We start from the raw sequence: 16,119 nt of genomic DNA, 5'->3' as shown, positions 1-16,119 counted from the left end.
TTAGGACACTGTCCGTTAGGTGCAGCCAGAGCCAATCCTACCAGCCCTTGAGGGTTCTAACGACACTGCTGTGGAGTCAGAGGTGGGTGCTCCTTTTTCTCACCTCTCAAAAGGTGGGGAATGCAGCATCAGGAAAAATACATAGTAGGCACTATGGAAGGGATGTGGAGGGAAGGCGTGAGGAATGAACTCCAAATGAATGGAGGCTGCTCAGCTGCTCTAAGGCATAAGGGCCTTCCTTCTCCACTTGGACACTTCAATAACCAGAATTCCTTCTGCTTCCCTGGAGGAAGGCCTGTCTCTTGGGATCCTAAGGTTTTATCCTGCGACAGCTACATGTAAATCAGGAAGAGAAATCTGTCGTGGAAAAGGACCCCATTGACCAACTGCCCCTTTGGTCTCTGCCTGTTGAACAGAAAAGGCATATGAAAAAGTGTGTGCAGTCTGAAACTTCATACTAGCAAGAGAAGTGATCAGAGTAATGGCAGGGTGGGGAAAGTAATAATAACAATAACAGGCACTCTAAATTTGAGTAGCATTTTGTAGCTTTCAGATTCATTTGCTGTTTTCTCCTATGTCTCCAGTGACCCTGTACATACCCAGGGTCATCAAACCAGTTAATTACTACTGTAGCCACATCTTAAAGCTTCTGTGATTTTAAATCAAGATTCAATTGTGTAGGGAAGAAGAAATTTTTTCATCACAGAAGGAGACATAGAATTCACTTGCTGACACTTCCAGGAAGGGTAGGCACCTGACTTCGTGGCAAGGATGCAGACTGATGGCAGTGTCTGGATGGTGATCAGGTCGCACACTCCATACTGTCCATATCTGCAGGGGCCTTCTCAGTCAACATTCCTGCTGAAAATCGGCATCGTGTGACTTTACAGATTCATGACTGCCAGGGAAGGAGTGACCTTCTGTTGCTGTGTCACAATCTCATTTCTTTTCCTTCTTACTGGAATTTTAATCAGTCTGAGCATCAGTTAATGATTCTTTCTTATCCATTTCATTAAAACACAAAGTCACTGAGGCAGTAGCAAATTGGATTTATTTTTCCCTGGCCTTTAATGTGTTGCAGTAATGAAATCTATGCCTTCCCACCTCTGCTAGCAAAGAGTCAGCATGTATCATATGAAAGCCAGGAAGGCTCGCCGGTCTCGAGCGTTATTTCCTTTTCCAAGGAAGGCTCTCCAGGAGCTGTGCGTCTCTGGAATGGAGCACTCATGCTGGTAGAACTGAAGACTGAACCTCCAACTAACGTGACTTGTGCAGGTGACAGGGAAATAGTTTCTAATACAACTTCATTTCTTTAAAAGCAGTTGCAGGTTTTATTACTTGGATGAAATCATATCCCACATACTAATTTAATGAACTCCTCTAAGCTCATACAGAGTCTTCGCTTGGAAAGGGATGTGTTTGTAATTTACTGGCCAGCACACTGGATGATTTCCCTCTATAACCCTAAGGGGTAGTGAAGACTGAAAACTAGGCAAAGCCACTCCAATTCATATTCTGATTAAGCTTTGCAGATGCTGTTTATGACAAAACCCAATTGTAAAAACTAAAGGGCAAGGTGAACACCCAAACCCTGCCATTCAAATACACAAAGAAAAGGGCTCCCTGCTACCTTTGGTTAAACTTTTCCAGTGGAACCCTCTTATCCTGTGTCTCATTACCTCAGGTCCCAAGACTGCCGACCGTGGGTAAAGAATGTCTCCTCAGAGCCAGGCACAGTGGCTTGTGCCTGTAATCCCAGCACTTTGGGAGGCTGAGGAGGGTGGATCACTTGAGGTCAGGAGTTCGAGACTAGCCTGGCCAATATGGTGTAATCCCATCACTACTAAAAATACAAAAATTAGTCGGGCATGGTGGCACATGCCTGTAATTCCAGCTACTCAGAGGCTGAGGTAAGAGAATCACTTGAACTTGGGAGGCGGAGGTTGCAGTGAACCGAGATTGTACCACTGCACTCCAGCCTGAGTGACAGAGCAAGATTCCACCTCAAAAAAAAAAAAAAAAATGACTGTCTCCTCGGAGCTTGGAACTAGTTCTGCTGGTGAAGGTGGTTTAGAGCAGCAGCTCTCAAATGGGCAGAAGAGCCTGTGGCATACCTTTCTGACCTTTTCTCTTTTTCAAAGAGAAAAAAAGACAGGTAACAAAGAATTGGAGAGGAAAAAACTATCAGAGTAGACTTCTTATTAACAACATATTTTTAACCAGTGTTATTTACTTTATAAAAGAATAATATTGTAATCCCAGCACTTTGGGAGGCCGAGGCGGGTGGATCACGAGGTCGAGAGATCGAGACCATCCTGGTCAACGTGGTGAAACCCCGTCTCTACTAAAAATACAAAAAAAAAAAATTAGCTGGGCATGGTGGCGCGTGCCTGTAGTCCCAGCTACTCAGGAGGCTGAGGCAGGAGAATTGCCTGAACCCAGGAGGCGGAGGTTGCGGTGAGCCGAGATCGTGCCATTGCACTCTCCAGCCTGGGTAACAAGAGCGACACTCTGCCTCAAAAAAAAAAAAAAGAAAAAAGAATAATATGTGCTCACACACCTGATTTTATATTTATTCATTCAACATTTATTTGTTCTACTTTGTATTAGGCACTGGAGATATAGCAATAAGAGAAATGACAAACACTTACATCTGCACAGGACTTTTCATTGTACTCTAAACCTGTGATCTATGACCTTAAAAATAACCAAGTAGTTGTATTACACTTGCGTCGTAGGTCCTTTGGATGGGTAACACACCACATCCTCCTAGCTTAACCAACTTCAGCACTCAAGTGTTGGACAGCTCCACGCACCTGTGCAAGAGCTCCGAGGTCAGGCAGGGGTCACTTGTTTCTCTGCAGAAGGTTTTTGAGCTACACACAGACACGACGTGAAAAATCCACACCCTCTAGGGAAACCCACCACTGCTGGGAGATAAGAACCCATGGATAAATACCCCAACATCCCACTCTCTGACTCTTTCAATGGGATCACCTCCCACATAAAATATTTGTACCTTGCCCCAAAGTTTGCTCTGGAGAACCCAGAGCAAGGTACAAATAGTTTACGTGGGCTTGTCAGAACCCCAGATAAACCAAGAGAACATGTAATAGCAAAAGGGTGCAATAAGTATGGCACAAGTGAATTGTCACTGTAAAAGCAAATTTAGGGAGGGGGAACTGTATGTAAACAAACTTTAGTGGTGTAGTTGTATGGTAGAGGTGTGGCTGAATTACATTTAAATCATAGTTCATATGACACTACACACCGAAGAATTAACAAAAATTATGAGACAAACTAGCAGTTTATCACTAAAGTTAAAAAGAACACTCAATGTGCACATAGAACAGCCTAAGAAACATGAAAGAATGCAGTAATACGGTTTGGCTTTGTGTCAACATCCAAATCTCAGGTCGAACTATAATCCCTAATGTTGGAGGAGGGGCCTAGTGGAAGGTGGTTGGATCACAGAAGCAGATCTCCCCCTTGCAGTTCTTGTGACAATGAGTGAGTTCTCACAAGATCTGGCTGTTTAAAAGACCGTAGCATCTCCCTCTTCACTCTCTCCCTCCTGCTCCAGTCATGTAAGATGTAACTCCTTCCTCTTTGACTTCCACCATGATTGAAAGGTGGAAGGCAAAGAGGAAGAAGTTACATCCTGAGGCCTCCCCAGCCATGCTACCTGTACAACCTGTAAAACTGAGTCAATTACAACTCTTTTCTTTATAAATTACCCAGTCTCATGTAGTTCATTATAGCAATGCAAGAACATACTAATACAGAAAATTAGTACCAAGAAGTGGGACATTGCTATAAAGTTACCTGAAAATGTAGATGCAGCTTTGGAATGGGGTAATGGGCAGAGGCTGGAACAGTCTGAAGGGCTTATAAGAAGATAGGAAGATGAGGGAACATTTGGAACTTCCTAGAGACTTGTTGAATGATTGTGACCAAAATGCTGATAGTGATATGGACAATGAAGTCCAAGCTGAGGTGATCTCGGATGGAGATGAGGACCTTATTGGGAACTGGAATACAGGTCACTCTTGCTATGCTTTAACAAAGAGACTGGCAGCATTGTGCCCCTACTCTAGGGATCTGTGGAACTTTGAACTTGACAGAGATTATTTAGCTATCTGGAAGAAGAAATTTCTAAGAACCAAAGCATTCAACATGTGGCCTGGCTGCTTCTAACAACAGAAGCTTATATTTGTGAGCAAAGAAATAATCTAAAAGTGAAACTTATATTTTACAAAAAAAGCAGAGCACTAAAGTTTCCAATAATGTGGACTAACCATGACACTTGAATTTATTGTCAGTATCTGAATTTAGATTTTTTAAATTATGTAGAATTACAGATATACAGCCTGACTACATGATAGAAAAGAAAAACTCATTTTGGGGAGAGAAATTCAAGCCGTCTGCAGAAATTTGCTTAAGAAAAGAGGAGCCTAATGTTAATATCTATGACAATGGGAAAATATCTGGAAGGCATTCCAGAGACTTTCACAGCAGCCCCTCCCATCACAGGCCCAGAGCCCTAGGAGAGAAGAATGGTTTCATGGGCCAGACCCAGGGCCCTACTGTCCTGCACAACCTCAGGACACTGCTCCCTGCATCTCAGCTTCTCCTGCTCCAGCTGTGGCTAAAAGGGCCTCAGATATGTTTCAGAGGTGCTGATCTGCTCCAGAGAGTGCAAGCAAGAAGTCACAGAAGCTTCCACATGGCATTAAGCCTCCAGGTGCGCAGAGGGCAAGAAATGAGACTTGGGAACCTCCATGTAGATTTCAGAGGCTGTATGGAAATACCTGGATGTCCAGGCAGAAGTGTGCTGCAGGGCAGAGCCCTTATGGAGAAGCTCTACTAGGGAAGTGTGAAGGGAAATGTAAGGTTGAAGTCCCTACACAGAGTCCCCACTGGGGTACCACCTAGTGGAGCTGTGAGAAGAGGGCCACTGTCCTCCAGATCCCAGAATGGTAGATCCACTGACAGCTTGCATTGTGCACCTAGAAAAGCTGTAGGCACTCAATACAAGCTCATGAAAGCAGCCTTGGGGGCTGTACCCTGCAGAGCTACAGGAGCAGAGCTTCCCAAGGCCTGGAGAGCTCACCCCTTGCATCAGTGTGGCCCAGGTATGAGACATGGAGTCAAAGGAGATTATTTTGGGACTTTGACATTTAATGACTGTCCTGCTGGGTTTCAGACTTGTGTAGGTCCTATAGCCCTTTTGTTTTGGTCTATTTCTCACATTTTCAGAGGGAGCATTTTTCGAATGCCTGTGTCCCCATTCTCCATTGTATCTTGGAATTAACTAATTTGTTTTTTATTTAACAGGCTCATAGGCAGCAAGGACTTGCCTTGTCTCAGATGAGACTTTGGACTTGGACTTTTGAGTTAATGCTGGAATGAGCCAAGACTTTGAGGGACTGTTGGGAAGGCATGATTGTATTTTGAAATAGAAGAAGGACATAAGATTTGGGAGGGGCTGGGACAGAATGATGGGGTTCAGCTCTGTGAACTCAGCCAAACCTCATCTTGAATTGTAATCTCCAATGTTGGAGGAGGGGCCTGGTGGTAGGTGATTGGATCACAGGGGCATATCTCCTCCTTGCTGTTCTCATGATAGTGAGTTCTCATGAGAGTTGTTTGTTTAAAACTCTGTAGCACTTCTCATTTTGCTCTCTTCCTCCTGTTCCAGCCATGTAAGATATGACTTCTTCCTTTTTGCCTGCCACCATGTTTGCAAGTTTCCTGAGGCCTCCCCAGCCATGCTTTCTGTATAGCTTGCAAAGCCATGCATAAATTAAACCTCTTTTCTTTATAAATTACAATCTCAAGTAGCTCTTTATAGCAATGGGAGAACAAACTAATACAGGCAAAATCCACCTTGATTATTTCATCTGCAGTAGGACCCTGACCACAGTGCCCAGGGAAAAGTCAGACTTCTCAGGAGAACAAATGTATTTATTTAATGTATTTATTTATTTATTTTTGAGACAGGATCTCACTCTGTTGCCCAGGCTGGAGTGCAGGGGCACAATCATAGCTCACTGCAGCTGCCAACTTCTGGGCTCAGTGGATCCCTCTGCCTCAGCCTCTTGAGTAGCTGGGACTATAGGAGGCACCACCTATACAGGCCCCATCACATCTGGATAATTTTTTTTATTATTTTTAGAGACAAAATCTCATTATGTTGCCCAGGCAGGTAACAAACCCTGGCCTCAAGTGGTATTCTCATCTTGGCTTCCGAGGTTGTTGGGATCACAGATGTGAACCACCATGCTGAGTAGAAGTTTTAGAGAACCTTTAATTAGTCCTGAATAAACTAGGCAGAAGCCTCAGTATCTGAATAAAATCTGCCATTTGGTTCATGTTTGTCCTTCAGAAGGAAACTAGAAACATACCTATATCAGTGTCACGGCTGGATCACTAAACTTGTGAGTGTTCAGCAGTCACACAGTTCAGAGACTATTATCATATCCAATCAGCACAAAAGTTCCAATAATGCGGACAAAGCATGTTACTTGGATTTATTGTCAATATCTGAATATCTGATTTTCAAAAATCATGTAAGTATAACAGATAGCACTTGGAGTGAAAATCTCCTAATACGTTTTCTATATTAAAATTATTTTAACCAGTTGAAGTCTAAATTTGCATTTATTATCCCAAAAATAATGCTGGCAGCATTACCTCCAGTAGTAGGGCCACCCAGCCACCTTCACCACGAGAGCTGCATTAACACCGCCTCACACCGGCCATGCCCAAGCCCAACTGGTGGAAAGGGGGCAAGCATTTTACACTGGCAGTATACACACTAGGATGATCACAGAAGCAATCTATCAAACTTACACTCCACCACCAGAAAATATAATGATCACATTTTTTAACAAAATTCAAATTTATTCTTTTATTCCAGAAATTTACCCTGTGAAGGTAACATGTGGCTGATGGTTGATTCTCAGCATTTGGTTTGTTGTCATTGAGTGCATCTCTGATTTAAATAAAAATGTTATTGGTCCGTAATAACTTAGTAGTGTACTAGTAAGTAGGCCTTAATCACATGAAAAAATGAAAGTCTACTAAGTTGCCTTCCCCTCATTGATAATGGCAAAGAAATGTCTCGTGTTTGGGAATGAATGTCCAGCTCATGTGACTGCCTACTGTCCATCTCTGGGTCATAAACCAGAAGCCAAACATCATTGTGTCCAGGGCCACCTAGAGAACAGGACACTCATCTGCCTTTGTTCCAAGGAGGCTCTTTTTCTCAAGAATGTTTGAATAGTGTGCATGTTTGTACATACCATAGAGCAGCAGTTCCTATTGGCTGTTCATAACAGTAGATGTTATGAAACCATAGCCACTGAGTAGAGGTTAGGGATGTTGCCAAACACCCTACAGTGCACAGAAGAGTGACCCTCACATGCACACTGCCACAACAGAGAACTGTTTGACCCAAAATGTACATGGGTGCCTAGATTGAGAAACCTTTGTACAAAAATTGTATTTTGGCCTGTCTGCCTAGTGCTCGTGGGACTTCAGCACAAAGAGAACTGAAATTCAGCCTTTAATAAAAGCCTTTGTCTCTGAGCCATGGGTGTTGTGTCTTTTACCAGCATTCAGAAAACTGGGGCCGGCTGAGGTGTGCAATTGCAAGTAGAATAAAACTCAGACCCGCACAGTTCCCAGTATCCCTCCAGAGATAGCCACTGCCTATTGGATCTGATCTGTTGATGTCCACAACCTGGAATGCCTAGATGTGCTAAAAGACCAACTAGAGCACAACAAGGCTACCAGTTGGGTGAGCGGGAGAAAAACAAGAGAAGAGCTTTGTGTCCAGGGCACATCCACCCACCCAGCCTCACATATCACATTTGCTGGGGATCCAGATGGTGGCAGGGCTCTCATGGCTGAGGAGCAGTCCGCAGTGCAGGAAGGAATTCTATTACAACTCACTCCAAAGCTAACAAACGACTAGACAAAACTGAAGCTGTCGCTGCCCTGTGTGACTGTATCAGCCTGTGGAAGCCATCAAAACAATTTAATAACTCAATGGCATAGTCCTGGCTCCAATTCACCTTGCTAGCAGGCATCTGTTTCTATTATATTTGAACTGAGCTGAGGAAATTGGGTAAGGAATGCTAGCATGGGGCACTGCAAGCTGCAACAACCCCAAGCCCAGCAGCAGGAACAGGAGGATGGGAGACAGGAAGAAGAAGCCAGGCACTGAATCTCAATCAGAAGTCGCTTAAAGGTCAGACTCTGAAACTTCCTTCGGAGTCCATCAAAGTCCATCTGTAATTTCCACAACAAAGTAACACAAAGTCATTTCTTGGTGACCCCCAATGTCAGGGTACTCATCCCTCATTCACTGACAGACAGCCCTACATGGTAGAGTAATAGAATCAGTTCTTCATCTTATCTGTTTCCACTCACTGGTTCTGCCCAGCCAGCCATGAGTCAAAGCCTTAGGAATTAGCATGCAGATTCATGGGCAGGTTCTGCTCCTTGGTTGAAATTAAGGGTAAGTTAAGTTCTATGGATGGACCTGGCAGTTGGGGGGAGACAATAATTTGGCAAATGATAAGTACTCCCTAAAGGACACACGATATATTCTAGGTCAAGGGTACGCAAACCATCTCCCAAGGGCCAAATGTGGCCACTCCCACTCACTGACCCATCTTCTGTGGCTGCTTTCATGCTTCAGTAGCAGAGCTGAGTAGCTGAACTGCAACAGGACCACCTGGCAGGCAAATATTTACTCTCTGGCCCCTTCCAGGAAGAGTGGCCAACTCCTACTCTAGAGACCAGACTTCCAAGGAAAAAGTGAGTCTTCAGGATGCAGATTTCAGTAGCACACATAGGGGAACTTGAGAAAAACAGGAACAGACATGGAGATACTGAAGTCCCTCTTCACAATGGTGAGTGACAGTTCATAGTCTTAGGGAATAATTGGTTGGTAGAGCCAGACTCTAAGGCAATGAGATAGAAGGAAGAACATTTTTGATGAAGAGGCAGATGGAGGAACTCTTCCTAGTATAGGAGAAGCCCTCAGCAGAGGACAAGCAACACCCACACCAGCATGGGGTGGAAAGGAGGAGCAGGAACCCCCAACAGCAACTAGCAGAACCACAGAGAAGCCAAAGAGAAGCTAAAAACTTGATCTTTTCTTGAATTTCCATAATATCTGAGACACTAGCAATCAGAGCTTCCCAACTGACATTCTATAAGGTCTAAGACTTCTAAGATACTGCCAGAAATTGGTCATGGAAGTTTGGAACCATGTGAATGTGAAATGCCTTCTGGGAAGTCACACGGGATTTTAAAGGCCCTGAGAAGTCCTACAGCAAAGAAACCCATTAAGCTCAGGGTTTCTCAAACCATTTGGCCTACAGGGCCTTTCCACCTAGTAGCTGCCATTTCCATCCAGGCACTGGTATGCGTGAGGTGACCCTTTGGGGAAAGCTGCATTCAAGCTGCCCCCTCCCTTTACAGATTGGACAAACCCCCTTCACACGTTATCTCCGTGTGAGCATCACACAGCAATTCTCGGAAATCAGGCACCCATGGGCAGGAGGGAGAGGCTGGAAAGCAGCTCTGGCACATTCAAGATGCCCTCCCATGGGAGGAAGAATTGCAATGGCATTTTGTGCTCTGAATGCCCTGACTTTAGATAGATGAGCAGAATGTGCAGTCAATATTTAAGCATCTGAGCTGTGACAGCTCATGGCAGGAAGCCACACTTGCTTCCCAGGACCTGATTCTGCTAGAATACACGGTCCCAGATCCACTATAGATCACCTCGCCGCTGGCTGAGGAAGACACAGACAGGAGCTGAGCACAGACGGGCAGCAGGCCGACGCGCACCTTGTCCAACTTGCCAAAGACACAGTCTCCAATACCCGTCACTGTCAGGCAGTAGATTCACAGCCATGCCTGTTGTGCCCACCAAGCCGCTGGCATCACATGGCTGCTGCTCGCTGGTGTGAGGTGTGTGCCCTGCCTGAGGGTCCAGCGAGCTCAGGGCTCAGACCCCTCAGTGCCAAGCAGTCAGGAGGGCCCTTGTAGCCGGCCAGGGAGGTCCAAGCTCACCTTGGTCATCAGGCGGGGGGTTCCACTCTTTAAGGCCCCCTTTATAGAACACACGCTGGAAAACAAGTGACTTAATACCTGTGCTTTCTCACGACACCTGCCCTTCTCCAGAATTCATTTACGCTAGGGAAGTGCTTCTCCCAGCCTGCCTCTAAGCCACTTTGGGTAAAGTAGTTTTCATGTTTGTTCCCCTTTGTTGGAAGGTGGTACCTGGAAATTGCTTTTGAAAAATGTGAAAACTTATCAAAGAATCCTACATTCCTCTCATGTGAAATCATGACTCTCCCAAAGTTCTTGTGTGTCTTAGGTCACCCTTGAAGATGAAAATAAATCAACCCATCTCCTGGAAGGTGGGGTTAAGAAAGGAAAAAGCCACTGAACTTTGCTGAGGAGCCCCTATGCCCAGGCTTTGTTAACTATGTTATAGGTTTCATGTCATTCTTATAACCTAGGGAACCCAAGGTTCTAGCTTTGAACTGTCTCAGTTGCTCAAGGCCACACAGCCTTCACTCCCATAACTAAACATCTGGAAACAGCGAGGGCTCACGGAGTTCTATGTCATAACACTTATCCATGCGACAGGTCCAGTTCTCTGCTGCTGCATGACAGATTGCCTCGAAGCAGAGTGGCTTAAAACAGCACTCTTGTTTACTGCTTTGTCGCTTGAACTGAACTCAGCAGGGAAGTGGAGTTCAGCTCTGCACGGTAACACCTGGGACAGCTCAACTGTCCCACCTCCAAGACAGTGCCTGCACACAGCTGGTGAGTGGGTGCTAGCCATTGGGTCCCCTCCATAGGGGCCTTGCCGCAAGGCTTAAGCTTCCTCAGAGAATGGTTGTTGGGCTCCCAGAATAACTGTCCCAAGAGACAGGAAGTCAAAGTTCCTTAAAGCCTGGGCTGAGATATTAGACAGTCATTCCCATTGTGTTCTATTGGCCAAGAAATATGGAGCCCAGATTCAAAAGGAGACATAGACTCTGTCTCTCTGTAAAAGGAGGGTCAAAGAATTTTAGAAATTTTTCCCCCAAACTTCTAGCATTGTTAAACAAGTTATTTGTCACATTGTTTAAAGTTATTTTGAATATAATTAAAAATCTCATTCATCTTAGAATATTATCACGAGCAATCCAGAGCTATGCATCAGAAGACAGATGAAAAATTCTCTCAAAAGCCTGTTCCTGTAGCTTATTAGTGGTCATTGAGAGAAAATCAAATCTATAAAAATAATTTCTTCTTTTGGAAATAAGACAGAAAGGAAGTCCCCTGTAGCCTCCCAGGGGGGCAGAGCACACAGCTGAGCCACGGTTCCCTTCTCTGCACTTCCCTGCTTCCTACCGGGCATGGATCCTTCACGGCCGGAACTTCCATTTTCTCCTGTGACACGTGGCCCTCCTTCTCTCTCCTCCTCAATCTCCATCCTCCTAGGGCATGGAGGAGTTTCTTTTCAGCCGTCTGGCCTATCTGATCTCCTCTCTGATATTTTACTTAACAGTTCTTCTCAGCACTTCAGCATGGTTACATGTAGCTCAGCCTTTTTATACTTTTTTAAAATAAGCTGGAATTAGATCGGTTGTGACAGGCCTCGGGTACCAAGCTACAGAGGTGCCTGAGTTGATGCAGGCCTTCCACACTCCAAAGCTACAACTCTTAGATGACATAAATATGCAATGACTATTCATCAGAACCACAGGCATTTCTATCTACCTGTCACCTTGCAGGGTTAGCATTTACAAACACTTGTCTATTACAGGACCACAGAATAACTATGTACATGTTGGCTAGAAAGAGCTCATGGGAAGTTCATCCAGCTGAGCCATGGAGACACACAGGACTATCTACACAGAATTTCCCCTGGGAAAAGGGAGGTGTGTTTTTTCTCTCAGTCAGAACCTCCTGACTTACTTCGGAAACAGCCATTTTACTCATTCACTCAATCATTCGATCAAAAATACATCAGTGCTTCCAAGGCATTGCTATGTCTGCACGCACACATGTGTTTGTGCTTACACACATAATCTCGGATCGCTGAAGCCTTTGAACCCATCAGCTATGGGCCCATCTGGAGCTCATGGCCTTGCTTCTCCAGGTCAGATGTGGACACTTCAAAAACTGCAAGAGTTAGAAAGCTGCAGCATCTCAACAGCCAGAGCTGGGCTGAGAAGCAGGTATCCAGAAACCCGCTCCATAATGCCTCCCGAGGAAGTGCTGGGCACACACCCGGCACAGCCAAAGCGCATGAGTTAGCACCACCTGCACACGCAGTGCCCAGCTGTTCCTTTGGCGGCACTGTTGTTAGCGACGTGTGACTGCACTGGGAGAGGGTCTGAGTACCATGGAGGTGACTGTGATGCTCTGCCCCTCTGCTACTCATCATGGCACAGGGCCGGAAGCAGGAAACTCAACAGATGTTTATTCAGTGACTGATGGGCATCTGCCAAGCAGCTGCCAGGGTAGGGGCCCCCTGGTGCAGGTTCCACCTCCCACCCACCCCATGTCAGGCTTATTTCAGGCCTTACAACGCCCCACCTGAAATTTGAACTGAGCTCTTGGCCTCCGTCATCGTCTTCTCCTGTCACCACTACACCATCTAAGAGTGCCCCTTCCTATGCCGTCAGGCCTCCCACTGCCCCACGTGCCCTCGAGGCCTGGCCCTCCAGGTGTCTGCAGCCCAAGCCCCATCTGTCTTCAGACTTCACTTCCCATAGTTTCCTCACCCACCTTTTGGTTTCATTTCACAAATAGCTCCCCCCCACACACATGCACACACAAAGAGGTACATGCACACATGTGCACACAAACATCTGTGCCCACACACATGCCAGAACACACATGCACATGTGCTCATGATTCCTCGTGCAAATACACACACACACACACACACACACACACCCCCCAGCTCCATGCTTTAAACCTCTTTCCCCTGTATATGAAGTGTCCTTCCCTCGCACCAGGAGGTAGACCTTTAAGACTGAAAGCCTCCACCTCCCGCAGGGTTATATCCTTCCCAGGTTGGAATTGAGCTCCCCCTCTCCTTTCCCCTATGCAGCGGCGGCACACTCTCCACCGTGATAGCGTGGCCGTCTTCTCTGAGCGCAGGCGCCGTCTGTGCCATGAGCCCCTGCAGAGCAGCAGGGGTACTTTTTACAGCTTTGTCAGACTCACTTACGGTCCCCAGCAGAGAGCACCTCAGTGCTCCGAGAAGGGTGTTGCCTTGAAACACAGAGCATAAGGGCACAGTCGGGGCTACTCTCAGAGCCTCAGGGCCCTGCCACCCTGATGTCCTGGAACAGGGAATGTGTCCTCTGACTCTTCTCTCTCCCTGTACTTTCTCTCCACCAGGAATTCTCAACATCTTTTTGTTCTAATAGGGCTCCCTTCAACAACCTGGAGAACCGCCTAATCATTTTATAAAATATTGTCTTAAAATGCACAATATAGGCTGGGCACGGTGGCTCATGCCTGCAAGTCCAACACTTTGGGAGGCCAAGGTGGGTAGATCACTTGAGGTCAGAAATTCAAGACCAGCCTGGCCAATGTGGCAAAATTCTGTATCTACTAAAAATACGAAAATAACCCAGGCATGGTGGTGCACACCTGTAATCCCAGCTACTCAGGAGGCTGAGGCAGGAGAATCGCTTGAACCAGGCAGGCGGAGGTTGCAGTGACCAGAGATCATGCCATTGAACTCCAGCCTGGGCCTCAGAATGAGACTTGGTCTTAAAAAAAGAAATGCCAAAATAAATATTACAAGGGACGTCAGTGATGCTGAAATCCAGCTGCACCATGCTTGAACTTGAGTTGGGGGGTGGCGGGTACTCCAGCACCATATGCTCCCAGGTTCCCAGCAAATGAGAACTCACTGCCCTGGAGCCCCTTCCCTGGGTCCTGATCACCAGCTCCTTCCGGCTGATCCTCCCTCATGTGGGAAGTAGCCCTGAGGAGGGGGAGCACAGAGGGGCTGCGGGCAGGGGTGCAGGAGGAGAGCAGGTGTTGAGGACAAGGGAGACAGAGGCCAAGGGTAGATTGTGGCTGCTGGTCTGCAGACACGTCTAGATCACCATCTATGGGTTACAGAACCTGGGTGGACATGTAAGGAGAGGAGGGAAAAGAGAGGGAGAGAAAGAGAGAGAGAGAGAGAGAGAGAGAAGGAGAGAGAGAGAGAGAGAGAGAGAGAGAGAGAGAGAGAGAGAGACCTGTCACAGACAAAGCACCAGAAGTAGCTGCCCTCAATTAAGGCTAGGAGAGAATTGTTCCCACTGTATGGTGTTTTCCAACTGCAGTCTTCGGGCTTGAGAAGCGTTTTCTCTGTTGTTGATGCCGTTAAGTAGAATGAGTCACCGTATGTATTATGCACTAACACCAGCAGTGACACAAGTCTGTGAATTCAATGATCATGCCAGCTTGAAGTAGAAAGGAAGCTTTTTTATATTATTAAACCAGTGGCAAAGCAGAGGAAATAAAGTAATTTTTATATTATAAGATTTTCGCTTTTTTTCATACTGTGTCTATTTCCCTTTAATGACAGTTATCAAAAGTTGCTTTTAAGAAAAGTCGTTGAAATTGAATAGAAAATCTCATGCATTTACTTTTCCCGTTTTTCTGAAATTCAAGTAGGATGTGAGTGACAGGAGCTGAGTGCTTCATTCCCTGCTCAGCCATAGCAAGCTGTCTTCAGGTCTCTCTTTGCAGGCTCGGGAGGGGACCAGAGCTTCCTCAGAAGGAGCCCTGGCTGGAGTCTAGGCCAGGGAAGCAACAGCACAATGCACCAAGGGACTTTTTGGTGTTTGGGGCCTTCTGGCCCTGCCATGTTCTGACCTGGGGTGTCTGACATCACCTTTGCTCTCAGCTCAACTTCCGGAACAAGCAGCCCCAATGAAGGGCAAAGGGTCCAGAACCATGTGACCAGAAAAGGAAGCCAGCCAGATGCATTTGACAGCTCCCAGTATGACTCGGCCAGGCACTCAGAGACCATGGAGGCCTTGCTCAGACATGCTCCAGTGTGCATTTATGTCACAAACCCTCACCCAGCATTTGCTACCCCCCAGGCCCTTGGCAAAGGGCATTAGAGATGTTCCTCCAAGTCCCACATGGCACAGAGGGTAGGTGCACTGGCTGTGCCCATTTCACGGATGAGAAAAGGGAGGCCCAGGGAGGTTACAGAGCTCATGAGAGGTGCAGCCAGGATGTCAGCCCAGCCCGCTTGCCCCAAAGCCTGTGCCCACATGTGACAGGTACCCCTCTGCCACTTCCGTGGGGTCACGTTGCCTAATTGCATTGGAAACTTAGCCTAATCTTACAGCCTGGTGTGTGGGTGGGCAGTGGTGGGTGGTGCAGGTGGTCTCCTTATGTCCTCTGATGCAGCATCCACCAGAAACATGACGGACCGTGCAGGAGGCACAACAGCACTTCCAAAAAAACCAAAGACGCCCATGTTCTGATCCCCAGGCCTGCGACTATGTCAGGTTACATAGCAAGGTGACACCAAGGTTGCAGGTGGAATCAGCTGACCCGGAAAGAGGGCACTTGTCCTGGATGGTCTTCATGCCCTCAATGTAATCGCAACTCCTCCCTCAATGTAATCACAACTCCTTAAAAGTGAAAAAGGGGCAGACAAGAAGATCGGGGTCAGAGGAAGATGTGACTACGGAGAAAGGCACAGAGAAACACACACTGCTCCTCTGAAGACCAAAGGGCCATGAGCCACGAGCCGAGAAATGCAGGAGCCTCTAGAAGCTGGGAGAGGCAAGGGCCAGATTTTCCCCTGGAGCTGCAGAAGGGACCCGCCCTGTCGACACCTCCACTTTAGACCAGGAGGACAGTGCTGGCTTCCCACATCACGACTATCCCAGCACTTTGGGAGGCCAAGGCAGGTGGATCACTTGAGCTCAGGGGTTCGAGACCAGCCTGGGCAACATAGTGAGACCCCTCTCTCTAAAAAAGTACAAAAATTAGCCGTGTGTGGTGGCACATGCCTGTGGTCCTGGCTACTCGAGGGGCTGAGGTGGGAGGATTGCTTGAACCCAG

This window comes from Saimiri boliviensis, chromosome 1 (genome assembly GCF_048565385.1).
Source record: "Saimiri boliviensis isolate mSaiBol1 chromosome 1, mSaiBol1.pri, whole genome shotgun sequence".
Classification (NCBI taxonomy): domain Eukaryota; kingdom Metazoa; phylum Chordata; class Mammalia; order Primates; family Cebidae; genus Saimiri; species Saimiri boliviensis.
Note: the sequence above shows the minus strand (reverse complement) of the source record.